The sequence below is a fragment of the Mytilus edulis genome, chromosome 11, assembly GCF_963676685.1.
Source record: "Mytilus edulis chromosome 11, xbMytEdul2.2, whole genome shotgun sequence".
Taxonomy (NCBI): domain Eukaryota; kingdom Metazoa; phylum Mollusca; class Bivalvia; order Mytilida; family Mytilidae; genus Mytilus; species Mytilus edulis.
In genome coordinates, this window is record NC_092354.1 from 65,294,589 (window position 1) to 65,317,333 (window position 22,745).

Genomic DNA, 22,745 nt, shown 5'->3' on the forward strand with positions numbered 1-22,745 from the left:
GATTTATTTATATTTAGCACAATTACGTGATATGCCTACAACTGCTTTGGCGGTCGGTCGTTAAAACAAAATGAATAAGGTTGAAACGTGGTACATGCATAACAAGCCGCTAATGTGCATTCGCTAAAATTCCTTGAACAATGGTAATATTTGAGAGTGAAATGGGACCAAAAAATATCCCGTGAGGCGGAGTCGAACCACCGACCTAGAGATGTCAGATTTTCTTATTCCACTACAGTCTCCCGCTCTACCAACTGAGCTATCACGGGGTCTGTATACAAATGGTTAAATTGATGATTTATACGTATTTGGATGTATTGTACATTTAGTAATAAAAACAAAAAAGCGCCATCAATTGAATCTAAAACGTATATTAGGGGAAGGAGGGGCGATAATTCATTAAGATATTCCAATTAGCAAGAGTAGCAGAGAAAACAAGTAAGTAGAATGACGGATCGGTTGCGCTTAACATATATCGCCTACAGCAATCAATACTATGAATTTTGCGGATGCGTTCAATATATTAACAAGATAGCAGTGAGCGTTAAGTACCTAAAAATGATGGACGTTAATAAGTCCTCGGTAGTATAGTGGTTAGTATCCCCGCCTGTCACGCGGGAGACCGGGGTTCGATTCCCCGCCGGGGAGGACATTATTTTTTACTTGGCTTAATTTGGATTTTCATTCTTTAATTGTCAATTTGACCGCTATATATAGTAACAGTGGATAATACCTGTGTAAGGGTTTGAAACCAATCCAACTGTCATATTGTTTATGCCGTAGCATCTCCAGTTCATGTCATCAGAAGACCAGTTAAGTTTTGAACACGTTCCCAACCTTTAAATGTGTCTACTTTTTAGCATTCATGAACATATTTTGAAAAAAGACGCAAAGATAAACTAAACCTGACTATCACTAGTACTGCATCATTAATCCTTTATGACAGATTATTTACTCATTATTATAATACATCCCGAATGTGGTGAACGAGTCGAACTAATCACATTAAAATAAACATGAGAGTGTCAATGAATGAAGGATTCTTGTAACATGTGTACGGGCAGGACATACACTCGAATCGACACAATTTCCTTATTTCGTTCATATCAGACTCTATTCATTTTCAATGCACAAAGACTACCGAAAAATTGAGTATTGGCGACATTCAAAAATTAATGGAGGACCCGGGCATCGATCCCGGTACCTCTCGCATGCTAAGCGAGCGCTCTACCATGTGAGCTAGTCCCCTCTTGGGTAATATGTCATTAAATAACGCCTTTATGCGTACAGATGTCATTCAGTCACTTTATCGGTTCTAACTACAGTTCAAAGTAGTCTCGAGAGCTACGTACATTTGTACATAATGAAGATTTATTTATATTTAGCACAATTACGTGATATGCCTACAACTGCTTTGGCGGTCGGTCGTTAAAACAAAATGAATAAGGTTGAAACGTGGTACATGCATAACAAGCCGCTAATGTGCATTCGCTAAAATTCCTTGAACAATGGTAATATTTGAGAGTGAAATGGGACCAAAAAATATCCCGTGAGGCGGAGTCGAACCACCGACCTAGAGATGTCAGATTTTCTTATTCCACTACAGTCTCCCGCTCTACCAACTGAGCTATCACGGGGTCTGTATACAAATGGTTAAATTGATGATTTATACGTATTTGGATGTATTGTACATTTAGTAATAAAAACAAAAAAGCGCCATCAATTGAATCTAAAACGTATATTAGGGGAAGGAGGGGCGATAATTCATTAAGATATTCCAATTAGCAAGAGTAGCAGAGAAAACAAGTAAGTAGAATGACGGATCGGTTGCGCTTAACATATATCGCCTACAGCAATCAATACTATGAATTTTGCGGATGCGTTCAATATATTAACAAGATAGCAGTGAGCGTTAAGTACCTAAAAATGATGGACGTTAATAAGTCCTCGGTAGTATAGTGGTTAGTATCCCCGCCTGTCACGCGGGAGACCGGGGTTCGATTCCCCGCCGGGGAGGACATTATTTTTTACTTGGCTTAATTTGGATTTTCATTCTTTAATTGTCAATTTGACCGCTATATATAGTAACAGTGGATAATACCTGTGTAAGGGTTTGAAACCAATCCAACTGTCATATTGTTTATGCCGTAGCATCTCCAGTTCATGTCATCAGAAGACCAGTTAAGTTTTGAACACGTTCCCAACCTTTAAATGTGTCTACTTTTTAGCATTCATGAACATATTTTTGAAAAAAGACGCAAAGATAAACTAAACCTGACTATCACTAGTACTGCATCATTAATCCTTTATGACAGATTATTTACTCATTATTATAATACATCCCGAATGTGGTGAACGAGTCGAACTAATCACATTAAAATAAACATGAGAGTGTCAATGAATGAAGGATTCTTGTAACATGTGTACGGGCAGGACATACACTCGAATCGACACAATTTCCTTATTTCGTTCATATCAGACTCTATTCATTTTCAATGCACAAAGACTACCGAAAAATTGAGTATTGGCGACATTCAAAAATTAATGGAGGACCCGGGCATCGATCCCGGTACCTCTCGCATGCTAAGCGAGCGCTCTACCATGTGAGCTAGTCCCCCTCTTGGGTAATATGTCATTAAATAACGCCTTTATGCGTACAGATGTCATTCAGTCACTTTATCGGTTCTAACTACAGTTCAAAGTAGTCTCGAGAGCTACGTACATTTGTACATAATGAAGATTTATTTATATTTAGCACAATTACGTGATATGCCTACAACTGCTTTGGCGGTCGGTCGTTAAAACAAAATGAATAAGGTTGAAACGTGGTACATGCATAACAAGCCGCTAATGTGCATTCGCTAAAATTCCTTGAACAATGGTAATATTTGAGAGTGAAATGGGACCAAAAAATATCCCGTGAGGCGGAGTCGAACCACCGACCTAGAGATGTCAGATTTTCTTATTCCACTACAGTCTCCCGCTCTACCAACTGAGCTATCACGGGGTCTGTATACAAATGGTTAAATTGATGATTTATACGTATTTGGATGTATTGTACATTTAGTAATAAAAACAAAAAAGCGCCATCAATTGAATCTAAAACGTATATTAGGGGAAGGAGGGGCGATAATTCATTAAGATATTCCAATTAGCAAGAGTAGCAGAGAAAACAAGTAAGTAGAATGACGGATCGGTTGCGCTTAACATATATCGCCTACAGCAATCAATACTATGAATTTTGCGGATGCGTTCAATATATTAACAAGATAGCAGTGAGCGTTAAGTACCTAAAAATGATGGACGTTAATAAGTCCTCGGTAGTATAGTGGTTAGTATCCCCGCCTGTCACGCGGGAGACCGGGGTTCGATTCCCCGCCGGGGAGGACATTATTTTTTACTTGGCTTAATTTGGATTTTCATTCTTTAATTGTCAATTTGACCGCTATATATAGTAACAGTGGATAATACCTGTGTAAGGGTTTGAAACCAATCCAACTGTCATATTGTTTATGCCGTAGCATCTCCAGTTCATGTCATCAGAAGACCAGTTAAGTTTTGAACACGTTCCCAACCTTTAAATGTGTCTACTTTTTAGCATTCATGAACATATTTTTGAAAAAAGACGCAAAGATAAACTAAACCTGACTATCACTAGTACTGCATCATTAATCCTTTATGACAGATTATTTACTCATTATTATAATACATCCCGAATGTGGTGAACGAGTCGAACTAATCACATTAAAATAAACATGAGAGTGTCAATGAATGAAGGATTCTTGTAACATGTGTACGGGCAGGACATACACTCGAATCGACACAATTTCCTTATTTCGTTCATATCAGACTCTATTCATTTTCAATGCACAAAGACTACCGAAAAATTGAGTATTGGCGACATTCAAAAATTAATGGAGGACCCGGGCATCGATCCCGGTACCTCTCGCATGCTAAGCGAGCGCTCTACCATGTGAGCTAGTCCCCCTCTTGGGTAATATGTCATTAAATAACGCCTTTATGCGTACAGATGTCATTCAGTCACTTTATCGGTTCTAACTACAGTTCAAAGTAGTCTCGAGAGCTACGTACATTTGTACATAATGAAGATTTATTTATATTTAGCACAATTACGTGATATGCCTACAACTGCTTTGGCGGTCGGTCGTTAAAACAAAATGAATAAGGTTGAAACGTGGTACATGCATAACAAGCCGCTAATGTGCATTCGCTAAAATTCCTTGAACAATGGTAATATTTGAGAGTGAAATGGGACCAAAAAATATCCCGTGAGGCGGAGTCGAACCACCGACCTAGAGATGTCAGATTTTCTTATTCCACTACAGTCTCCCGCTCTACCAACTGAGCTATCACGGGGTCTGTATACAAATGGTTAAATTGATGATTTATACGTATTTGGATGTATTGTACATTTAGTAATAAAAACAAAAAAGCGCCATCAATTGAATCTAAAACGTATATTAGGGGAAGGAGGGGCGATAATTCATTAAGATATTCCAATTAGCAAGAGTAGCAGAGAAAACAAGTAAGTAGAATGACGGATCGGTTGCGCTTAACATATATCGCCTACAGCAATCAATACTATGAATTTTGCGGATGCGTTCAATATATTAACAAGATAGCAGTGAGCGTTAAGTACCTAAAAATGATGGACGTTAATAAGTCCTCGGTAGTATAGTGGTTAGTATCCCCGCCTGTCACGCGGGAGACCGGGGTTCGATTCCCCGCCGGGGAGGACATTATTTTTTACTTGGCTTAATTTGGATTTTCATTCTTTAATTGTCAATTTGACCGCTATATATAGTAACAGTGGATAATACCTGTGTAAGGGTTTGAAACCAATCCAACTGTCATATTGTTTATGCCGTAGCATCTCCAGTTCATGTCATCAGAAGACCAGTTAAGTTTTGAACACGTTCCCAACCTTTAAATGTGTCTACTTTTTAGCATTCATGAACATATTTTTGAAAAAAGACGCAAAGATAAACTAAACCTGACTATCACTAGTACTGCATCATTAATCCTTTATGACAGATTATTTACTCATTATTATAATACATCCCGAATGTGGTGAACGAGTCGAACTAATCACATTAAAATAAACATGAGAGTGTCAATGAATGAAGGATTCTTGTAACATGTGTACGGGCAGGACATACACTCGAATCGACACAATTTCCTTATTTCGTTCATATCAGACTCTATTCATTTTCAATGCACAAAGACTACCGAAAAATTGAGTATTGGCGACATTCAAAAATTAATGGAGGACCCGGGCATCGATCCCGGTACCTCTCGCATGCTAAGCGAGCGCTCTACCATGTGAGCTAGTCCCCCTCTTGGGTAATATGTCATTAAATAACGCCTTTATGCGTACAGATGTCATTCAGTCACTTTATCGGTTCTAACTACAGTTCAAAGTAGTCTCGAGAGCTACGTACATTTGTACATAATGAAGATTTATTTATATTTAGCACAATTACGTGATATGCCTACAACTGCTTTGGCGGTCGGTCGTTAAAACAAAATGAATAAGGTTGAAACGTGGTACATGCATAACAAGCCGCTAATGTGCATTCGCTAAAATTCCTTGAACAATGGTAATATTTGAGAGTGAAATGGGACCAAAAAATATCCCGTGAGGCGGAGTCGAACCACCGACCTAGAGATGTCAGATTTTCTTATTCCACTACAGTCTCCCGCTCTACCAACTGAGCTATCACGGGGTCTGTATACAAATGGTTAAATTGATGATTTATACGTATTTGGATGTATTGTACATTTAGTAATAAAAACAAAAAAGCGCCATCAATTGAATCTAAAACGTATATTAGGGGAAGGAGGGGCGATAATTCATTAAGATATTCCAATTAGCAAGAGTAGCAGAGAAAACAAGTAAGTAGAATGACGGATCGGTTGCGCTTAACATATATCGCCTACAGCAATCAATACTATGAATTTTGCGGATGCGTTCAATATATTAACAAGATAGCAGTGAGCGTTAAGTACCTAAAAATGATGGACGTTAATAAGTCCTCGGTAGTATAGTGGTTAGTATCCCCGCCTGTCACGCGGGAGACCGGGGTTCGATTCCCCGCCGGGGAGGACATTATTTTTTACTTGGCTTAATTTGGATTTTCATTCTTTAATTGTCAATTTGACCGCTATATATAGTAACAGTGGATAATACCTGTGTAAGGGTTTGAAACCAATCCAACTGTCATATTGTTTATGCCGTAGCATCTCCAGTTCATGTCATCAGAAGACCAGTTAAGTTTTGAACACGTTCCCAACCTTTAAATGTGTCTACTTTTTAGCATTCATGAACATATTTTTGAAAAAAGACGCAAAGATAAACTAAACCTGACTATCACTAGTACTGCATCATTAATCCTTTATGACAGATTATTTACTCATTATTATAATACATCCCGAATGTGGTGAACGAGTCGAACTAATCACATTAAAATAAACATGAGAGTGTCAATGAATGAAGGATTCTTGTAACATGTGTACGGGCAGGACATACACTCGAATCGACACAATTTCCTTATTTCGTTCATATCAGACTCTATTCATTTTCAATGCACAAAGACTACCGAAAAATTGAGTATTGGCGACATTCAAAAATTAATGGAGGACCCGGGCATCGATCCCGGTACCTCTCGCATGCTAAGCGAGCGCTCTACCATGTGAGCTAGTCCCCCTCTTGGGTAATATGTCATTAAATAACGCCTTTATGCGTACAGATGTCATTCAGTCACTTTATCGGTTCTAACTACAGTTCAAAGTAGTCTCGAGAGCTACGTACATTTGTACATAATGAAGATTTATTTATATTTAGCACAATTACGTGATATGCCTACAACTGCTTTGGCGGTCGGTCGTTAAAACAAAATGAATAAGGTTGAAACGTGGTACATGCATAACAAGCCGCTAATGTGCATTCGCTAAAATTCCTTGAACAATGGTAATATTTGAGAGTGAAATGGGACCAAAAAATATCCCGTGAGGCGGAGTCGAACCACCGACCTAGAGATGTCAGATTTTCTTATTCCACTACAGTCTCCCGCTCTACCAACTGAGCTATCACGGGGTCTGTATACAAATGGTTAAATTGATGATTTATACGTATTTGGATGTATTGTACATTTAGTAATAAAAACAAAAAAGCGCCATCAATTGAATCTAAAACGTATATTAGGGGAAGGAGGGGCGATAATTCATTAAGATATTCCAATTAGCAAGAGTAGCAGAGAAAACAAGTAAGTAGAATGACGGATCGGTTGCGCTTAACATATATCGCCTACAGCAATCAATACTATGAATTTTGCGGATGCGTTCAATATATTAACAAGATAGCAGTGAGCGTTAAGTACCTAAAAATGATGGACGTTAATAAGTCCTCGGTAGTATAGTGGTTAGTATCCCCGCCTGTCACGCGGGAGACCGGGGTTCGATTCCCCGCCGGGGAGGACATTATTTTTTACTTGGCTTAATTTGGATTTTCATTCTTTAATTGTCAATTTGACCGCTATATATAGTAACAGTGGATAATACCTGTGTAAGGGTTTGAAACCAATCCAACTGTCATATTGTTTATGCCGTAGCATCTCCAGTTCATGTCATCAGAAGACCAGTTAAGTTTTGAACACGTTCCCAACCTTTAAATGTGTCTACTTTTTAGCATTCATGAACATATTTTTGAAAAAAGACGCAAAGATAAACTAAACCTGACTATCACTAGTACTGCATCATTAATCCTTTATGACAGATTATTTACTCATTATTATAATACATCCCGAATGTGGTGAACGAGTCGAACTAATCACATTAAAATAAACATGAGAGTGTCAATGAATGAAGGATTCTTGTAACATGTGTACGGGCAGGACATACACTCGAATCGACACAATTTCCTTATTTCGTTCATATCAGACTCTATTCATTTTCAATGCACAAAGACTACCGAAAAATTGAGTATTGGCGACATTCAAAAATTAATGGAGGACCCGGGCATCGATCCCGGTACCTCTCGCATGCTAAGCGAGCGCTCTACCATGTGAGCTAGTCCCCCTCTTGGGTAATATGTCATTAAATAACGCCTTTATGCGTACAGATGTCATTCAGTCACTTTATCGGTTCTAACTACAGTTCAAAGTAGTCTCGAGAGCTACGTACATTTGTACATAATGAAGATTTATTTATATTTAGCACAATTACGTGATATGCCTACAACTGCTTTGGCGGTCGGTCGTTAAAACAAAATGAATAAGGTTGAAACGTGGTACATGCATAACAAGCCGCTAATGTGCATTCGCTAAAATTCCTTGAACAATGGTAATATTTGAGAGTGAAATGGGACCAAAAAATATCCCGTGAGGCGGAGTCGAACCACCGACCTAGAGATGTCAGATTTTCTTATTCCACTACAGTCTCCCGCTCTACCAACTGAGCTATCACGGGGTCTGTATACAAATGGTTAAATTGATGATTTATACGTATTTGGATGTATTGTACATTTAGTAATAAAAACAAAAAAGCGCCATCAATTGAATCTAAAACGTATATTAGGGGAAGGAGGGGCGATAATTCATTAAGATATTCCAATTAGCAAGAGTAGCAGAGAAAACAAGTAAGTAGAATGACGGATCGGTTGCGCTTAACATATATCGCCTACAGCAATCAATACTATGAATTTTGCGGATGCGTTCAATATATTAACAAGATAGCAGTGAGCGTTAAGTACCTAAAAATGATGGACGTTAATAAGTCCTCGGTAGTATAGTGGTTAGTATCCCCGCCTGTCACGCGGGAGACCGGGGTTCGATTCCCCGCCGGGGAGGACATTATTTTTTACTTGGCTTAATTTGGATTTTCATTCTTTAATTGTCAATTTGACCGCTATATATAGTAACAGTGGATAATACCTGTGTAAGGGTTTGAAACCAATCCAACTGTCATATTGTTTATGCCGTAGCATCTCCAGTTCATGTCATCAGAAGACCAGTTAAGTTTTGAACACGTTCCCAACCTTTAAATGTGTCTACTTTTTAGCATTCATGAACATATTTTTGAAAAAAGACGCAAAGATAAACTAAACCTGACTATCACTAGTACTGCATCATTAATCCTTTATGACAGATTATTTACTCATTATTATAATACATCCCGAATGTGGTGAACGAGTCGAACTAATCACATTAAAATAAACATGAGAGTGTCAATGAATGAAGGATTCTTGTAACATGTGTACGGGCAGGACATACACTCGAATCGACACAATTTCCTTATTTCGTTCATATCAGACTCTATTCATTTTCAATGCACAAAGACTACCGAAAAATTGAGTATTGGCGACATTCAAAAATTAATGGAGGACCCGGGCATCGATCCCGGTACCTCTCGCATGCTAAGCGAGCGCTCTACCATGTGAGCTAGTCCCCCTCTTGGGTAATATGTCATTAAATAACGCCTTTATGCGTACAGATGTCATTCAGTCACTTTATCGGTTCTAACTACAGTTCAAAGTAGTCTCGAGAGCTACGTACATTTGTACATAATGAAGATTTATTTATATTTAGCACAATTACGTGATATGCCTACAACTGCTTTGGCGGTCGGTCGTTAAAACAAAATGAATAAGGTTGAAACGTGGTACATGCATAACAAGCCGCTAATGTGCATTCGCTAAAATTCCTTGAACAATGGTAATATTTGAGAGTGAAATGGGACCAAAAAATATCCCGTGAGGCGGAGTCGAACCACCGACCTAGAGATGTCAGATTTTCTTATTCCACTACAGTCTCCCGCTCTACCAACTGAGCTATCACGGGGTCTGTATACAAATGGTTAAATTGATGATTTATACGTATTTGGATGTATTGTACATTTAGTAATAAAAACAAAAAAGCGCCATCAATTGAATCTAAAACGTATATTAGGGGAAGGAGGGGCGATAATTCATTAAGATATTCCAATTAGCAAGAGTAGCAGAGAAAACAAGTAAGTAGAATGACGGATCGGTTGCGCTTAACATATATCGCCTACAGCAATCAATACTATGAATTTTGCGGATGCGTTCAATATATTAACAAGATAGCAGTGAGCGTTAAGTACCTAAAAATGATGGACGTTAATAAGTCCTCGGTAGTATAGTGGTTAGTATCCCCGCCTGTCACGCGGGAGACCGGGGTTCGATTCCCCGCCGGGGAGGACATTATTTTTTACTTGGCTTAATTTGGATTTTCATTCTTTAATTGTCAATTTGACCGCTATATATAGTAACAGTGGATAATACCTGTGTAAGGGTTTGAAACCAATCCAACTGTCATATTGTTTATGCCGTAGCATCTCCAGTTCATGTCATCAGAAGACCAGTTAAGTTTTGAACACGTTCCCAACCTTTAAATGTGTCTACTTTTTAGCATTCATGAACATATTTTTGAAAAAAGACGCAAAGATAAACTAAACCTGACTATCACTAGTACTGCATCATTAATCCTTTATGACAGATTATTTACTCATTATTATAATACATCCCGAATGTGGTGAACGAGTCGAACTAATCACATTAAAATAAACATGAGAGTGTCAATGAATGAAGGATTCTTGTAACATGTGTACGGGCAGGACATACACTCGAATCGACACAATTTCCTTATTTCGTTCATATCAGACTCTATTCATTTTCAATGCACAAAGACTACCGAAAAATTGAGTATTGGCGACATTCAAAAATTAATGGAGGACCCGGGCATCGATCCCGGTACCTCTCGCATGCTAAGCGAGCGCTCTACCATGTGAGCTAGTCCCCCTCTTGGGTAATATGTCATTAAATAACGCCTTTATGCGTACAGATGTCATTCAGTCACTTTATCGGTTCTAACTACAGTTCAAAGTAGTCTCGAGAGCTACGTACATTTGTACATAATGAAGATTTATTTATATTTAGCACAATTACGTGATATGCCTACAACTGCTTTGGCGGTCGGTCGTTAAAACAAAATGAATAAGGTTGAAACGTGGTACATGCATAACAAGCCGCTAATGTGCATTCGCTAAAATTCCTTGAACAATGGTAATATTTGAGAGTGAAATGGGACCAAAAAATATCCCGTGAGGCGGAGTCGAACCACCGACCTAGAGATGTCAGATTTTCTTATTCCACTACAGTCTCCCGCTCTACCAACTGAGCTATCACGGGGTCTGTATACAAATGGTTAAATTGATGATTTATACGTATTTGGATGTATTGTACATTTAGTAATAAAAACAAAAAAGCGCCATCAATTGAATCTAAAACGTATATTAGGGGAAGGAGGGGCGATAATTCATTAAGATATTCCAATTAGCAAGAGTAGCAGAGAAAACAAGTAAGTAGAATGACGGATCGGTTGCGCTTAACATATATCGCCTACAGCAATCAATACTATGAATTTTGCGGATGCGTTCAATATATTAACAAGATAGCAGTGAGCGTTAAGTACCTAAAAATGATGGACGTTAATAAGTCCTCGGTAGTATAGTGGTTAGTATCCCCGCCTGTCACGCGGGAGACCGGGGTTCGATTCCCCGCCGGGGAGGACATTATTTTTTACTTGGCTTAATTTGGATTTTCATTCTTTAATTGTCAATTTGACCGCTATATATAGTAACAGTGGATAATACCTGTGTAAGGGTTTGAAACCAATCCAACTGTCATATTGTTTATGCCGTAGCATCTCCAGTTCATGTCATCAGAAGACCAGTTAAGTTTTGAACACGTTCCCAACCTTTAAATGTGTCTACTTTTTAGCATTCATGAACATATTTTTGAAAAAAGACGCAAAGATAAACTAAACCTGACTATCACTAGTACTGCATCATTAATCCTTTATGACAGATTATTTACTCATTATTATAATACATCCCGAATGTGGTGAACGAGTCGAACTAATCACATTAAAATAAACATGAGAGTGTCAATGAATGAAGGATTCTTGTAACATGTGTACGGGCAGGACATACACTCGAATCGACACAATTTCCTTATTTCGTTCATATCAGACTCTATTCATTTTCAATGCACAAAGACTACCGAAAAATTGAGTATTGGCGACATTCAAAAATTAATGGAGGACCCGGGCATCGATCCCGGTACCTCTCGCATGCTAAGCGAGCGCTCTACCATGTGAGCTAGTCCCCCTCTTGGGTAATATGTCATTAAATAACGCCTTTATGCGTACAGATGTCATTCAGTCACTTTATCGGTTCTAACTACAGTTCAAAGTAGTCTCGAGAGCTACGTACATTTGTACATAATGAAGATTTATTTATATTTAGCACAATTACGTGATATGCCTACAACTGCTTTGGCGGTCGGTCGTTAAAACAAAATGAATAAGGTTGAAACGTGGTACATGCATAACAAGCCGCTAATGTGCATTCGCTAAAATTCCTTGAACAATGGTAATATTTGAGAGTGAAATGGGACCAAAAAATATCCCGTGAGGCGGAGTCGAACCACCGACCTAGAGATGTCAGATTTTCTTATTCCACTACAGTCTCCCGCTCTACCAACTGAGCTATCACGGGGTCTGTATACAAATGGTTAAATTGATGATTTATACGTATTTGGATGTATTGTACATTTAGTAATAAAAACAAAAAAGCGCCATCAATTGAATCTAAAACGTATATTAGGGGAAGGAGGGGCGATAATTCATTAAGATATTCCAATTAGCAAGAGTAGCAGAGAAAACAAGTAAGTAGAATGACGGATCGGTTGCGCTTAACATATATCGCCTACAGCAATCAATACTATGAATTTTGCGGATGCGTTCAATATATTAACAAGATAGCAGTGAGCGTTAAGTACCTAAAAATGATGGACGTTAATAAGTCCTCGGTAGTATAGTGGTTAGTATCCCCGCCTGTCACGCGGGAGACCGGGGTTCGATTCCCCGCCGGGGAGGACATTATTTTTTACTTGGCTTAATTTGGATTTTCATTCTTTAATTGTCAATTTGACCGCTATATATAGTAACAGTGGATAATACCTGTGTAAGGGTTTGAAACCAATCCAACTGTCATATTGTTTATGCCGTAGCATCTCCAGTTCATGTCATCAGAAGACCAGTTAAGTTTTGAACACGTTCCCAACCTTTAAATGTGTCTACTTTTTAGCATTCATGAACATATTTTTGAAAAAAGACGCAAAGATAAACTAAACCTGACTATCACTAGTACTGCATCATTAATCCTTTATGACAGATTATTTACTCATTATTATAATACATCCCGAATGTGGTGAACGAGTCGAACTAATCACATTAAAATAAACATGAGAGTGTCAATGAATGAAGGATTCTTGTAACATGTGTACGGGCAGGACATACACTCGAATCGACACAATTTCCTTATTTCGTTCATATCAGACTCTATTCATTTTCAATGCACAAAGACTACCGAAAAATTGAGTATTGGCGACATTCAAAAATTAATGGAGGACCCGGGCATCGATCCCGGTACCTCTCGCATGCTAAGCGAGCGCTCTACCATGTGAGCTAGTCCCCCTCTTGGGTAATATGTCATTAAATAACGCCTTTATGCGTACAGATGTCATTCAGTCACTTTATCGGTTCTAACTACAGTTCAAAGTAGTCTCGAGAGCTACGTACATTTGTACATAATGAAGATTTATTTATATTTAGCACAATTACGTGATATGCCTACAACTGCTTTGGCGGTCGGTCGTTAAAACAAAATGAATAAGGTTGAAACGTGGTACATGCATAACAAGCCGCTAATGTGCATTCGCTAAAATTCCTTGAACAATGGTAATATTTGAGAGTGAAATGGGACCAAAAAATATCCCGTGAGGCGGAGTCGAACCACCGACCTAGTGATGTCAGATTTTCTTATTCCACTACAGTCTCCCGCTCTACCAACTGAGCTATCACGGGGTCTGTATACAAATGGTTAAATTGATGATTTATACGTATTTGGATGTATTGTACATTTAGTAATAAAAACAAAAAAGCGCCATCAATTGAATCTAAAACGTATATTAGGGGAAGGAGGGGCGATAATTCATTAAGATATTCCAATTAGCAAGAGTAGCAGAGAAAACAAGTAAGTAGAATGACGGATCGGTTGCGCTTAACATATATCGCCTACAGCAATCAATACTATGAATTTTGCGGATGCGTTCAATATATTAACAAGATAGCAGTGAGCGTTAAGTACCTAAAAATGATGGACGTTAATAAGTCCTCGGTAGTATAGTGGTTAGTATCCCCGCCTGTCACGCGGGAGACCGGGGTTCGATTCCCCGCCGGGGAGGACATTATTTTTTACTTGGCTTAATTTGGATTTTCATTCTTTAATTGTCAATTTGACCGCTATATATAGTAACAGTGGATAATACCTGTGTAAGGGTTTGAAACCAATCCAACTGTCATATTGTTTATGCCGTAGCATCTCCAGTTCATGTCATCAGAAGACCAGTTAAGTTTTGAACACGTTCCCAACCTTTAAATGTGTCTACTTTTTAGCATTCATGAACATATTTTTGAAAAAAGACGCAAAGATAAACTAAACCTGACTATCACTAGTACTGCATCATTAATCCTTTATGACAGATTATTTACTCATTATTATAATACATCCCGAATGTGGTGAACGAGTCGAACTAATCACATTAAAATAAACATGAGAGTGTCAATGAATGAAGGATTCTTGTAACATGTGTACGGGCAGGACATACACTCGAATCGACACAATTTCCTTATTTCGTTCATATCAGACTCTATTCATTTTCAATGCACAAAGACTACCGAAAAATTGAGTATTGGCGACATTCAAAAATTAATGGAGGACCCGGGCATCGATCCCGGTACCTCTCGCATGCTAAGCGAGCGCTCTACCATGTGAGCTAGTCCCCCTCTTGGGTAATATGTCATTAAATAACGCCTTTATGCGTACAGATGTCATTCAGTCACTTTATCGGTTCTAACTACAGTTCAAAGTAGTCTCGAGAGCTACGTACATTTGTACATAATGAAGATTTATTTATATTTAGCACAATTACGTGATATGCCTACAACTGCTTTGGCGGTCGGTCGTTAAAACAAAATGAATAAGGTTGAAACGTGGTACATGCATAACAAGCCGCTAATGTGCATTCGCTAAAATTCCTTGAACAATGGTAATATTTGAGAGTGAAATGGGACCAAAAAATATCCCGTGAGGCGGAGTCGAACCACCGACCTAGAGATGTCAGATTTTCTTATTCCACTACAGTCTCCCGCTCTACCAACTGAGCTATCACGGGGTCTGTATACAAATGGTTAAATTGATGATTTATACGTATTTGGATGTATTGTACATTTAGTAATAAAAACAAAAAAGCGCCATCAATTGAATCTAAAACGTATATTAGGGGAAGGAGGGGCGATAATTCATTAAGATATTCCAATTAGCAAGAGTAGCAGAGAAAACAAGTAAGTAGAATGACGGATCGGTTGCGCTTAACATATATCGCCTACAGCAATCAATACTATGAATTTTGCGGATGCGTTCAATATATTAACAAGATAGCAGTGAGCGTTAAGTACCTAAAAATGATGGACGTTAATAAGTCCTCGGTAGTATAGTGGTTAGTATCCCCGCCTGTCACGCGGGAGACCGGGGTTCGATTCCCCGCCGGGGAGGACATTATTTTTTACTTGGCTTAATTTGGATTTTCATTCTTTAATTGTCAATTTGACCGCTATATATAGTAACAGTGGATAATACCTGTGTAAGGGTTTGAAACCAATCCAACTGTCATATTGTTTATGCCGTAGCATCTCCAGTTCATGTCATCAGAAGACCAGTTAAGTTTTGAACACGTTCCCAACCTTTAAATGTGTCTACTTTTTAGCATTCATGAACATATTTTTGAAAAAAGACGCAAAGATAAACTAAACCTGACTATCACTAGTACTGCATCATTAATCCTTTATGACAGATTATTTACTCATTATTATAATACATCCCGAATGTGGTGAACGAGTCGAACTAATCACATTAAAATAAACATGAGAGTGTCAATGAATGAAGGATTCTTGTAACATGTGTACGGGCAGGACATACACTCGAATCGACACAATTTCCTTATTTCGTTCATATCAGACTCTATTCATTTTCAATGCACAAAGACTACCGAAAAATTGAGTATTGGCGACATTCAAAAATTAATGGAGGACCCGGGCATCGATCCCGGTACCTCTCGCATGCTAAGCGAGCGCTCTACCATGTGAGCTAGTCCCCCTCTTGGGTAATATGTCATTAAATAACGCCTTTATGCGTACAGATGTCATTCAGTCACTTTATCGGTTCTAACTACAGTTCAAAGTAGTCTCGAGAGCTACGTACATTTGTACATAATGAAGATTTATTTATATTTAGCACAATTACGTGATATGCCTACAACTGCTTTGGCGGTCGGTCGTTAAAACAAAATGAATAAGGTTGAAACGTGGTACATGCATAACAAGCCGCTAATGTGCATTCGCTAAAATTCCTTGAACAATGGTAATATTTGAGAGTGAAATGGGACCAAAAAATATCCCGTGAGGCGGAGTCGAACCACCGACCTAGAGATGTCAGATTTTCTTATTCCACTACAGTCTCCCGCTCTACCAACTGAGCTATCACGGGGTCTGTATACAAATGGTTAAATTGATGATTTATACGTATTTGGATGTATTGTACATTTAGTAATAAAAACAAAAAAGCGCCATCAATTGAATCTAAAACGTATATTAGGGGAAGGAGGGGCGATAATTCATTAAGATATTCCAATTAGCAAGAGTAGCAGAGAAAACAAGTAAGTAGAATGACGGATCGGTTGCGCTTAACATATATCGCCTACAGCAATCAATACTATGAATTTTGCGGATGCGTTCAATATATTAACAAGATAGCAGTGAGCGTTAAGTACCTAAAAATGATGGACGTTAATAAGTCCTCGGTAGTATAGTGGTTAGTATCCCCGCCTGTCACGCGGGAGACCGGGGTTCGATTCCCCGCCGGGGAGGACATTATTTTTTACTTGGCTTAATTTGGATTTTCATTCTTTAATTGTCAATTTGACCGCTATATATAGTAACAGTGGATAATACCTGTGTAAGGGTTTGAAACCAATCCAACTGTCATATTGTTTATGCCGTAGCATCTCCAGTTCATGTCATCAGAAGACCAGTTAAGTTTTGAACACGTTCCCAACCTTTAAATGTGTCTACTTTTTAGCATTCATGAACATATTTTTGAAAAAAGACGCAAAGATAAACTAAACCTGACTATCACTAGTACTGCATCATTAATCCTTTATGACAGATTATTTACTCATTATTATAATACATCCCGAATGTGGTGAACGAGTCGAACTAATCACATTAAAATAAACATGAGAGTGTCAATGAATGAAGGATTCTTGTAACATGTGTACGGGCAGGACATACACTCGAATCGACACAATTTCCTTATTTCGTTCATATCAGACTCTATTCATTTTCAATGCACAAAGACTACCGAAAAATTGAGTATTGGCGACACCTCTCGCATGCTAAGCGAGCGCTCTACCATGTGAGCTAGTCCCCCTCTTGGGTAATATGTCATTAAATAACGCCTTTATGCGTACAGATGTCATTCAGTCACTTTATCGGTTCTAACTACAGTTCAAAGTAGTCTCGAGAGCTACGTACATTTGTACATAATGAAGATTTATTTATATTTAGCACAATTACGTGATATGCCTACAACTGCTTTGGCGGTCGGTCGTTAAAACAAAATGAATAAGGTTGAAACGTGGTACATGCATAACAAGCCGCTAATGTGCATTCGCTAAAATTCCTTGAACAATGGTAATATTTGAGAGTGAAATGGGACCAAAAAATATCCCGTGAGGCGGAGTCGAACCACCGACCTAGAGATGTCAGATTTTCTTATTCCACTACAGTCTCCCGCTCTACCAACTGAGCTATCACGGGGTCTGTATACAAATGGTTAAATTGATGATTTATACGTATTTGGATGTATTGTACATTTAGTAATAAAAACAAAAAAGCGCCATCAATTGAATCTAAAACGTATATTAGGGGAAGGAGGGGCGATAATTCATTAAGATATTCCAATTAGCAAGAGTAGCAGAGAAAACAAGTAAGTAGAATGACGGATCGGTTGCGCTTAACATATATCGCCTACAGCAATCAATACTATGAATTTTGCGGATGCGTTCAATATATTAACAAGATAGCAGTGAGCGTTAAGTACCTAAAAATGATGGACGTTAATAAGTCCTCGGTAGTATAGTGGTTAGTATCCCCGCCTGTCACGCGGGAGACCGGGGTTCGATTCCCCGCCGGGGAGGACATTATTTTTTACTTGGCTTAATTTGGATTTTCATTCTTTAATTGTCAATTTGACCGCTATATATAGTAACAGTGGATAATACCTGTGTAAGGGTTTGAAACCAATCCAACTGTCATATTGTTTATGCCGTAGCATCTCCAGTTCATGTCATCAGAAGACCAGTTAAGTTTTGAACACGTTCCCAACCTTTAAATGTGTCTACTTTTTAGCATTCATGAACATATTTTTGAAAAAAGACGCAAAGATAAACTAAACCTGACTATCACTAGTACTGCATCATTAATCCTTTATGACAGATTATTTACTCATTATTATAATACATCCCGAATGTGGTGAACGAGTCGAACTAATCACATTAAAATAAACATGAGAGTGTCAATGAATGAAGGATTCTTGTAACATGTGTACGGGCAGGACATACACTCGAATCGACACAATTTCCTTATTTCGTTCATATCAGACTCTATTCATTTTCAATGCACAAAGACTACCGAAAAATTGAGTATTGGCGACACCTCTCGCATGCTAAGCGAGCGCTCTACCATGTGAGCTAGTCCCCCTCTTGGGTAATATGTCATTAAATAACGCCTTTATGCGTACAGATGTCATTCAGTCACTTTATCGGTTCTAACTACAGTTCAAAGTAGTCTCGAGAGCTACGTACATTTGTACATAATGAAGATTTATTTATATTTAGCACAATTACGTGATATGCCTACAACTGCTTTGGCGGTCGGTCGTTAAAACAAAATGAATAAGGTTGAAACGTGGTACATGCATAACAAGCCGCTAATGTGCATTCGCTAAAATTCCTTGAACAATGGTAATATTTGAGAGTGAAATGGGACCAAAAAATATCCCGTGAGGCGGAGTCGAACCACCGACCTAGAGATGTCAGATTTTCTTATTCCACTACAGTCTCCCGCTCTACCAACTGAGCTATCACGGGGTCTGTATACAAATGGTTAAATTGATGATTTATACGTATTTGGATGTATTGTACATTTAGTAATAAAAACAAAAAAGCGCCATCAATTGAATCTAAAACGTATATTAGGGGAAGGAGGGGCGATAATTCATTAAGATATTCCAATTAGCAAGAGTAGCAGAGAAAACAAGTAAGTAGAATGACGGATCGGTTGCGCTTAACATATATCGCCTACAGCAATCAATACTATGAATTTTGCGGATGCGTTCAATATATTAACAAGATAGCAGTGAGCGTTAAGTACCTAAAAATGATGGACGTTAATAAGTCCTCGGTAGTATAGTGGTTAGTATCCCCGCCTGTCACGCGGGAGACCGGGGTTCGATTCCCCGCCGGGGAGGACATTATTTTTTACTTGGCTTAATTTGGATTTTCATTCTTTAATTGTCAATTTGACCGCTATATATAGTAACAGTGGATAATACCTGTGTAAGGGTTTGAAACCAATCCAACTGTCATATTGTTTATGCCGTAGCATCTCCAGTTCATGTCATCAGAAGACCAGTTAAGTTTTGAACACGTTCCCAACCTTTAAATGTGTCTACTTTTTAGCATTCATGAACATATTTTTGAAAAAAGACGCAAAGATAAACTAAACCTGACTATCACTAGTACTGCATCATTAATCCTTTATGACAGATTATTTACTCATTATTATAATACATCCCGAATGTGGTGAACGAGTCGAACTAATCACATTAAAATAAACATGAGAGTGTCAATGAATGAAGGATTCTTGTAACATGTGTACGGGCAGGACATACACTCGAATCGACACAATTTCCTTATTTCGTTCATATCAGACTCTATTCATTTTCAATGCACAAAGACTACCGAAAAATTGAGTATTGGCGACATTCAAAAATTAATGGAGGACCCGGGCATCGATCCCGGTACCTCTCGCATGCTAAGCGAGCGCTCTACCATGTGAGCTAGTCCCCCTCTTGGGTAATATGTCATTAAATAACGCCTTTATGCGTACAGATGTCATTCAGTCACTTTATCGGTTCTAACTACAGTTCAAAGTAGTCTCGAGAGCTACGTACATTTGTACATAATGAAGATTTATTTATATTTAGCACAATTACGTGATATGCCTACAACTGCTTTGGCGGTCGGTCGTTAAAACAAAATGAATAAGGTTGAAACGTGGTACATGCATAACAAGCCGCTAATGTGCATTCGCTAAAATTCCTTGAACAATGGTAATATTTGAGAGTGAAATGGGACCAAAAAATATCCCGTGAGGCGGAGTCGAACCACCGACCTAGAGATGTCAGATTTTCTTATTCCACTACAGTCTCCCGCTCTACCAACTGAGCTATCACGGGGTCTGTATACAAATGGTTAAATTGATGATTTATACGTATTTGGATGTATTGTACATTTAGTAATAAAAACAAAAAAGCGCCATCAATTGAATCTAAAACGTATATTAGGGGAAGGAGGGGCGATAATTCATTAAGATATTCCAATTAGCAAGAGTAGCAGAGAAAACAAGTAAGTAGAATGACGGATCGGTTGCGCTTAACATATATCGCCTACAGCAATCAATACTATGAATTTTGCGGATGCGTTCAATATATTAACAAGATAGCAGTGAGCGTTAAGTACCTAAAAATGATGGACGTTAATAAGTCCTCGGTAGTATAGTGGTTAGTATCCCCGCCTGTCACGCGGGAGACCGGGGTTCGATTCCCCGCCGGGGAGGACATTATTTTTTACTTGGCTTAATTTGGATTTTCATTCTTTAATTGTCAATTTGACCGCTATATATAGTAACAGTGGATAATACCTGTGTAAGGGTTTGAAACCAATCCAACTGTCATATTGTTTATGCCGTAGCATCTCCAGTTCATGTCATCAGAAGACCAGTTAAGTTTTGAACACGTTCCCAACCTTTAAATGTGTCTACTTTTTAGCATTCATGAACATATTTTTGAAAAAAGACGCAAAGATAAACTAAACCTGACTATCACTAGTACTGCATCATTAATCCTTTATGACAGATTATTTACTCATTATTATAATACATCCCGAATGTGGTGAACGAGTCGAACTAATCACATTAAAATAAACACGAGAGTGTCAATGAATGAAGGATTCTTGTAACATGTGTACGGGCAGGACATACACTCGAATCGACACAATTTCCTTATTTCGTTCATATCAGACTCTATTCATTTTCAATGCACAAAGACTACCGAAAAATTGAGTATTGGCGACATTCAAAAATTAATGGAGGACCCGGGCATCGATCCCGGTACCTCTCGCATGCTAAGCGAGCGCTCTACCATGTGAGCTAGTCCCCCTCTTGGGTAATATGTCATTAAATAACGCCTTTATGCGTACAGATGTCATTCAGTCACTTTATCGGTTCTAACTACAGTTCAAAGTAGTCTCGAGAGCTACGTACATTTGTACATAATGAAGATTTATTTATATTTAGCACAATTACGTGATATGCCTACAACTGCTTTGGCGGTCGGTCGTTAAAACAAAATGAATAAGGTTGAAACGTGGTACATGCATAACAAGCCGCTAATGTGCATTCGCTAAAATTCCTTGAACAATGGTAATATTTGAGAGTGAAATGGGACCAAAAAATATCCCGTGAGGCGGAGTCGAACCACCGACCTAGAGATGTCAGATTTTCTTATTCCACTACAGTCTCCCGCTCTACCAACTGAGCTATCACGGGGTCTGTATACAAATGGTTAAATTGATGATTTATACGTATTTGGATGTATTGTACATTTAGTAATAAAAACAAAAAAGCGCCATCAATTGAATCTAAAACGTATATTAGGGGAAGGAGGGGCGATAATTCATTAAGATATTTCAATTAGCAAGAGTAGCAGAGAAAACAAGTAAGTAGAATGACGGATCGGTTGCGCTTAACATATATCGCCTGCAGCAATCAATACTATGAATTTTGCGGATGCGTTCAATATATTAACAAGATAGCAGTGAGCGTTAAGTACCTAAAAATGATGGACGTTAATAAGTCCTCGGTAGTATAGTGGTTAGTATCCCCGCCTGTCACGCGGGAGACCGGGGTTCGATTCCCCGCCGGGGAGGACATTATTTTTTACTTGGCTTAATTTGGATTTTCATTCTTTAATTGTCAATTTGACCGCTATATATAGTAACAGTGGATAATACCTGTGTAAGGGTTTGAAACCAATCCAACTGTCATATTGTTTATGCCGTAGCATCTCCAGTTCATGTCATCAGAAGACCAGTTAAGTTTTGAACACGTTCCCAACCTTTAAATGTGTCTACTTTTTAGCATTCATGAACATATTTTTGAAAAAAGACGCAAAGATAAACTAAA

The 22,745-nt window shown here is 38.3% G+C and overlaps 47 non-coding genes across 47 annotated transcripts; 17 read left to right on the plus strand and 30 right to left on the minus strand.

The window, feature by feature from the left end:
* Nucleotides 1-177: 177 nt before the first annotated feature.
* Nucleotides 178-269, minus strand: Trnay-gua (transfer RNA tyrosine (anticodon GUA)). The gene is given in 2 exon segments: nucleotides 178-213; nucleotides 233-269. It is a non-coding gene; the product is annotated as a tRNA-Tyr (tRNA).
* Nucleotides 270-576: 307 nt separating this feature from the next.
* Trnad-guc (transfer RNA aspartic acid (anticodon GUC)) lies at nucleotides 577-648 on the plus strand. The gene has a single exon. It is a non-coding gene; the product is annotated as a tRNA-Asp (tRNA).
* Nucleotides 649-1,545: 897 nt separating this feature from the next.
* Nucleotides 1,546-1,637, minus strand: Trnay-gua (transfer RNA tyrosine (anticodon GUA)). The gene is given in 2 exon segments: nucleotides 1,546-1,581; nucleotides 1,601-1,637. It is a non-coding gene; the product is annotated as a tRNA-Tyr (tRNA).
* Nucleotides 1,638-1,944: 307 nt separating this feature from the next.
* Nucleotides 1,945-2,016, plus strand: Trnad-guc (transfer RNA aspartic acid (anticodon GUC)). Its single transcript has one exon. It is a non-coding gene; the product is annotated as a tRNA-Asp (tRNA).
* A 529-nt stretch (nucleotides 2,017-2,545) lies between these two features.
* Nucleotides 2,546-2,618, minus strand: Trnaa-agc (transfer RNA alanine (anticodon AGC)). The gene has a single exon. It is a non-coding gene; the product is annotated as a tRNA-Ala (tRNA).
* Nucleotides 2,619-2,915: 297 nt separating this feature from the next.
* Nucleotides 2,916-3,007, minus strand: Trnay-gua (transfer RNA tyrosine (anticodon GUA)). The gene is given in 2 exon segments: nucleotides 2,916-2,951; nucleotides 2,971-3,007. It is a non-coding gene; the product is annotated as a tRNA-Tyr (tRNA).
* Nucleotides 3,008-3,314: 307 nt separating this feature from the next.
* Nucleotides 3,315-3,386, plus strand: Trnad-guc (transfer RNA aspartic acid (anticodon GUC)). Its single transcript has one exon. It is a non-coding gene; the product is annotated as a tRNA-Asp (tRNA).
* A 529-nt stretch (nucleotides 3,387-3,915) lies between these two features.
* Trnaa-agc (transfer RNA alanine (anticodon AGC)) lies at nucleotides 3,916-3,988 on the minus strand. Its single transcript has one exon. It is a non-coding gene; the product is annotated as a tRNA-Ala (tRNA).
* A 297-nt stretch (nucleotides 3,989-4,285) lies between these two features.
* Nucleotides 4,286-4,377, minus strand: Trnay-gua (transfer RNA tyrosine (anticodon GUA)). The gene is given in 2 exon segments: nucleotides 4,286-4,321; nucleotides 4,341-4,377. It is a non-coding gene; the product is annotated as a tRNA-Tyr (tRNA).
* A 307-nt stretch (nucleotides 4,378-4,684) lies between these two features.
* Nucleotides 4,685-4,756, plus strand: Trnad-guc (transfer RNA aspartic acid (anticodon GUC)). Its single transcript has one exon. It is a non-coding gene; the product is annotated as a tRNA-Asp (tRNA).
* Nucleotides 4,757-5,285: 529 nt separating this feature from the next.
* Trnaa-agc (transfer RNA alanine (anticodon AGC)) lies at nucleotides 5,286-5,358 on the minus strand. The gene has a single exon. It is a non-coding gene; the product is annotated as a tRNA-Ala (tRNA).
* Nucleotides 5,359-5,655: 297 nt separating this feature from the next.
* Trnay-gua (transfer RNA tyrosine (anticodon GUA)) lies at nucleotides 5,656-5,747 on the minus strand. The gene is given in 2 exon segments: nucleotides 5,656-5,691; nucleotides 5,711-5,747. It is a non-coding gene; the product is annotated as a tRNA-Tyr (tRNA).
* Nucleotides 5,748-6,054: 307 nt separating this feature from the next.
* Nucleotides 6,055-6,126, plus strand: Trnad-guc (transfer RNA aspartic acid (anticodon GUC)). Its single transcript has one exon. It is a non-coding gene; the product is annotated as a tRNA-Asp (tRNA).
* Nucleotides 6,127-6,655: 529 nt separating this feature from the next.
* Nucleotides 6,656-6,728, minus strand: Trnaa-agc (transfer RNA alanine (anticodon AGC)). The gene has a single exon. It is a non-coding gene; the product is annotated as a tRNA-Ala (tRNA).
* A 297-nt stretch (nucleotides 6,729-7,025) lies between these two features.
* Trnay-gua (transfer RNA tyrosine (anticodon GUA)) lies at nucleotides 7,026-7,117 on the minus strand. The gene is given in 2 exon segments: nucleotides 7,026-7,061; nucleotides 7,081-7,117. It is a non-coding gene; the product is annotated as a tRNA-Tyr (tRNA).
* A 307-nt stretch (nucleotides 7,118-7,424) lies between these two features.
* Trnad-guc (transfer RNA aspartic acid (anticodon GUC)) lies at nucleotides 7,425-7,496 on the plus strand. Its single transcript has one exon. It is a non-coding gene; the product is annotated as a tRNA-Asp (tRNA).
* Nucleotides 7,497-8,025: 529 nt separating this feature from the next.
* Nucleotides 8,026-8,098, minus strand: Trnaa-agc (transfer RNA alanine (anticodon AGC)). Its single transcript has one exon. It is a non-coding gene; the product is annotated as a tRNA-Ala (tRNA).
* Nucleotides 8,099-8,395: 297 nt separating this feature from the next.
* Nucleotides 8,396-8,487, minus strand: Trnay-gua (transfer RNA tyrosine (anticodon GUA)). Its single transcript is given in 2 exon segments — nucleotides 8,396-8,431; nucleotides 8,451-8,487. It is a non-coding gene; the product is annotated as a tRNA-Tyr (tRNA).
* Nucleotides 8,488-8,794: 307 nt separating this feature from the next.
* Nucleotides 8,795-8,866, plus strand: Trnad-guc (transfer RNA aspartic acid (anticodon GUC)). Its single transcript has one exon. It is a non-coding gene; the product is annotated as a tRNA-Asp (tRNA).
* A 529-nt stretch (nucleotides 8,867-9,395) lies between these two features.
* Trnaa-agc (transfer RNA alanine (anticodon AGC)) lies at nucleotides 9,396-9,468 on the minus strand. The gene has a single exon. It is a non-coding gene; the product is annotated as a tRNA-Ala (tRNA).
* A 297-nt stretch (nucleotides 9,469-9,765) lies between these two features.
* Trnay-gua (transfer RNA tyrosine (anticodon GUA)) lies at nucleotides 9,766-9,857 on the minus strand. The gene is given in 2 exon segments: nucleotides 9,766-9,801; nucleotides 9,821-9,857. It is a non-coding gene; the product is annotated as a tRNA-Tyr (tRNA).
* Nucleotides 9,858-10,164: 307 nt separating this feature from the next.
* On the plus strand, nucleotides 10,165-10,236 carry Trnad-guc (transfer RNA aspartic acid (anticodon GUC)). The gene has a single exon. It is a non-coding gene; the product is annotated as a tRNA-Asp (tRNA).
* Nucleotides 10,237-10,765: 529 nt separating this feature from the next.
* Nucleotides 10,766-10,838, minus strand: Trnaa-agc (transfer RNA alanine (anticodon AGC)). The gene has a single exon. It is a non-coding gene; the product is annotated as a tRNA-Ala (tRNA).
* A 297-nt stretch (nucleotides 10,839-11,135) lies between these two features.
* Trnay-gua (transfer RNA tyrosine (anticodon GUA)) lies at nucleotides 11,136-11,227 on the minus strand. The gene is given in 2 exon segments: nucleotides 11,136-11,171; nucleotides 11,191-11,227. It is a non-coding gene; the product is annotated as a tRNA-Tyr (tRNA).
* A 307-nt stretch (nucleotides 11,228-11,534) lies between these two features.
* On the plus strand, nucleotides 11,535-11,606 carry Trnad-guc (transfer RNA aspartic acid (anticodon GUC)). The gene has a single exon. It is a non-coding gene; the product is annotated as a tRNA-Asp (tRNA).
* A 529-nt stretch (nucleotides 11,607-12,135) lies between these two features.
* On the minus strand, nucleotides 12,136-12,208 carry Trnaa-agc (transfer RNA alanine (anticodon AGC)). Its single transcript has one exon. It is a non-coding gene; the product is annotated as a tRNA-Ala (tRNA).
* A 297-nt stretch (nucleotides 12,209-12,505) lies between these two features.
* On the minus strand, nucleotides 12,506-12,597 carry Trnay-gua (transfer RNA tyrosine (anticodon GUA)). Its single transcript is given in 2 exon segments — nucleotides 12,506-12,541; nucleotides 12,561-12,597. It is a non-coding gene; the product is annotated as a tRNA-Tyr (tRNA).
* Nucleotides 12,598-12,904: 307 nt separating this feature from the next.
* Trnad-guc (transfer RNA aspartic acid (anticodon GUC)) lies at nucleotides 12,905-12,976 on the plus strand. The gene has a single exon. It is a non-coding gene; the product is annotated as a tRNA-Asp (tRNA).
* A 529-nt stretch (nucleotides 12,977-13,505) lies between these two features.
* On the minus strand, nucleotides 13,506-13,578 carry Trnaa-agc (transfer RNA alanine (anticodon AGC)). Its single transcript has one exon. It is a non-coding gene; the product is annotated as a tRNA-Ala (tRNA).
* A 297-nt stretch (nucleotides 13,579-13,875) lies between these two features.
* Nucleotides 13,876-13,967, minus strand: Trnay-gua (transfer RNA tyrosine (anticodon GUA)). The gene is given in 2 exon segments: nucleotides 13,876-13,911; nucleotides 13,931-13,967. It is a non-coding gene; the product is annotated as a tRNA-Tyr (tRNA).
* A 307-nt stretch (nucleotides 13,968-14,274) lies between these two features.
* Nucleotides 14,275-14,346, plus strand: Trnad-guc (transfer RNA aspartic acid (anticodon GUC)). Its single transcript has one exon. It is a non-coding gene; the product is annotated as a tRNA-Asp (tRNA).
* A 529-nt stretch (nucleotides 14,347-14,875) lies between these two features.
* Trnaa-agc (transfer RNA alanine (anticodon AGC)) lies at nucleotides 14,876-14,948 on the minus strand. Its single transcript has one exon. It is a non-coding gene; the product is annotated as a tRNA-Ala (tRNA).
* Nucleotides 14,949-15,245: 297 nt separating this feature from the next.
* Trnay-gua (transfer RNA tyrosine (anticodon GUA)) lies at nucleotides 15,246-15,337 on the minus strand. The gene is given in 2 exon segments: nucleotides 15,246-15,281; nucleotides 15,301-15,337. It is a non-coding gene; the product is annotated as a tRNA-Tyr (tRNA).
* A 307-nt stretch (nucleotides 15,338-15,644) lies between these two features.
* Nucleotides 15,645-15,716, plus strand: Trnad-guc (transfer RNA aspartic acid (anticodon GUC)). The gene has a single exon. It is a non-coding gene; the product is annotated as a tRNA-Asp (tRNA).
* A 529-nt stretch (nucleotides 15,717-16,245) lies between these two features.
* Nucleotides 16,246-16,318, minus strand: Trnaa-agc (transfer RNA alanine (anticodon AGC)). Its single transcript has one exon. It is a non-coding gene; the product is annotated as a tRNA-Ala (tRNA).
* Nucleotides 16,319-16,615: 297 nt separating this feature from the next.
* On the minus strand, nucleotides 16,616-16,707 carry Trnay-gua (transfer RNA tyrosine (anticodon GUA)). The gene is given in 2 exon segments: nucleotides 16,616-16,651; nucleotides 16,671-16,707. It is a non-coding gene; the product is annotated as a tRNA-Tyr (tRNA).
* A 307-nt stretch (nucleotides 16,708-17,014) lies between these two features.
* On the plus strand, nucleotides 17,015-17,086 carry Trnad-guc (transfer RNA aspartic acid (anticodon GUC)). The gene has a single exon. It is a non-coding gene; the product is annotated as a tRNA-Asp (tRNA).
* An 860-nt stretch (nucleotides 17,087-17,946) lies between these two features.
* Trnay-gua (transfer RNA tyrosine (anticodon GUA)) lies at nucleotides 17,947-18,038 on the minus strand. Its single transcript is given in 2 exon segments — nucleotides 17,947-17,982; nucleotides 18,002-18,038. It is a non-coding gene; the product is annotated as a tRNA-Tyr (tRNA).
* A 307-nt stretch (nucleotides 18,039-18,345) lies between these two features.
* On the plus strand, nucleotides 18,346-18,417 carry Trnad-guc (transfer RNA aspartic acid (anticodon GUC)). The gene has a single exon. It is a non-coding gene; the product is annotated as a tRNA-Asp (tRNA).
* Nucleotides 18,418-19,277: 860 nt separating this feature from the next.
* On the minus strand, nucleotides 19,278-19,369 carry Trnay-gua (transfer RNA tyrosine (anticodon GUA)). Its single transcript is given in 2 exon segments — nucleotides 19,278-19,313; nucleotides 19,333-19,369. It is a non-coding gene; the product is annotated as a tRNA-Tyr (tRNA).
* Nucleotides 19,370-19,676: 307 nt separating this feature from the next.
* On the plus strand, nucleotides 19,677-19,748 carry Trnad-guc (transfer RNA aspartic acid (anticodon GUC)). The gene has a single exon. It is a non-coding gene; the product is annotated as a tRNA-Asp (tRNA).
* Nucleotides 19,749-20,277: 529 nt separating this feature from the next.
* On the minus strand, nucleotides 20,278-20,350 carry Trnaa-agc (transfer RNA alanine (anticodon AGC)). The gene has a single exon. It is a non-coding gene; the product is annotated as a tRNA-Ala (tRNA).
* A 297-nt stretch (nucleotides 20,351-20,647) lies between these two features.
* On the minus strand, nucleotides 20,648-20,739 carry Trnay-gua (transfer RNA tyrosine (anticodon GUA)). Its single transcript is given in 2 exon segments — nucleotides 20,648-20,683; nucleotides 20,703-20,739. It is a non-coding gene; the product is annotated as a tRNA-Tyr (tRNA).
* Nucleotides 20,740-21,046: 307 nt separating this feature from the next.
* Nucleotides 21,047-21,118, plus strand: Trnad-guc (transfer RNA aspartic acid (anticodon GUC)). Its single transcript has one exon. It is a non-coding gene; the product is annotated as a tRNA-Asp (tRNA).
* A 529-nt stretch (nucleotides 21,119-21,647) lies between these two features.
* Trnaa-agc (transfer RNA alanine (anticodon AGC)) lies at nucleotides 21,648-21,720 on the minus strand. The gene has a single exon. It is a non-coding gene; the product is annotated as a tRNA-Ala (tRNA).
* Nucleotides 21,721-22,017: 297 nt separating this feature from the next.
* Trnay-gua (transfer RNA tyrosine (anticodon GUA)) lies at nucleotides 22,018-22,109 on the minus strand. Its single transcript is given in 2 exon segments — nucleotides 22,018-22,053; nucleotides 22,073-22,109. It is a non-coding gene; the product is annotated as a tRNA-Tyr (tRNA).
* Nucleotides 22,110-22,416: 307 nt separating this feature from the next.
* Nucleotides 22,417-22,488, plus strand: Trnad-guc (transfer RNA aspartic acid (anticodon GUC)). The gene has a single exon. It is a non-coding gene; the product is annotated as a tRNA-Asp (tRNA).
* The last annotated feature ends 257 nt before the right edge of the window (nucleotides 22,489-22,745 follow it).